This window comes from Kryptolebias marmoratus, linkage group LG23, assembly GCF_001649575.2.
Source record: "Kryptolebias marmoratus isolate JLee-2015 linkage group LG23, ASM164957v2, whole genome shotgun sequence".
Classification (NCBI taxonomy): Eukaryota; Metazoa; Chordata; class Actinopteri; order Cyprinodontiformes; family Rivulidae; genus Kryptolebias; species Kryptolebias marmoratus.
Window position 1 is genome coordinate 6538471 of NC_051452.1, and position 760 is coordinate 6539230.

The 760-nt window shown below is 45.3% G+C and overlaps 1 protein-coding gene across 6 annotated transcripts in view; it reads right to left on the bottom strand.

Annotated features, from left to right (window-relative positions):
• LOC108250327 (poly(rC)-binding protein 3) overlaps nucleotides 1-596 on the bottom strand; it is a 19463-nt gene extending 18867 nt beyond the window's left edge. For 4 of the 6 annotated variants that reach the window (XM_017440160.3, XM_017440157.3, XM_017440158.3 and 1 more), the window contains exon 1: nucleotides 520-595. The gene's annotated coding sequence lies outside the window, so the exon portion shown is untranslated. Of the gene's footprint in view, nucleotides 1-519 lie in introns of all 6 variants that reach the window. The other 2 variants (XM_017440156.3, XM_017440161.3) reach the window with 2 other exon arrangements.
• Between the last annotated feature and the right edge of the window lie 164 nt (nucleotides 597-760).

The following is a 760-nucleotide window of genomic DNA, read 5'->3' on the forward strand; positions in this document are numbered from 1 at the left end:
ACGACGACTCGAGACCCGTTTTTTTTTTTATCCCCATCACCTCAGAGTATTTCTGAGACTTTTAATCTGAACTCCAAACAATCCGGGTCTCAACCAAGCAGCGAATCCGACGGCACTTTCGGCAGCCGGCGGCGGCGCGGATCTCAGCGTAATAATTGGGATAATGATCGTTTCTCATCTCCAGCGACCGTTGTGTGGCTTTATTTATCTACTGTCCGACACAATGAGATCGATCATGCTTGAAATAAAGACAATGACCATCGAGAAAATCCTTGGAGCAAAATCGACTGACTGGAAAATTAAATCTTCTTCATCGTTCTGAGGAGAACTTCCTACAATTCTACAAATGAATCAAGTTAAGTTGGATCGTTACCAGAAACCAGACTGATTAATTATTAATAAAATTAACTTTTCTGCAGTTTAAAGCCAATAAAAGTCCCAAAATCTTGAATCGAGTGGATTGTTTCTAATAAAACAAAAATATTGGGATTTAGTTAAATAAAAATAACGTAAGTTTACCTTTTGTGTCGTGCAGGAGCGGACGACCACTTTCGCCGTCGGAAGATTAAAAATCGCAAATGATTCTTGCTTTCGCTCCGTTCGGCGGGCGGGTGGGGGGCGCCGCCAGCTTATTGGTCCGCGCCGCGGCGTCACGTGAGCGACCGAGCAGACACGTGACGGAGCGCCGTTTATGTCGCTGATGTTCGGGGTTATTTGTAAATAAGCTGAAAGACGATGGAGGGAGGGAAGGGGGGGGGGG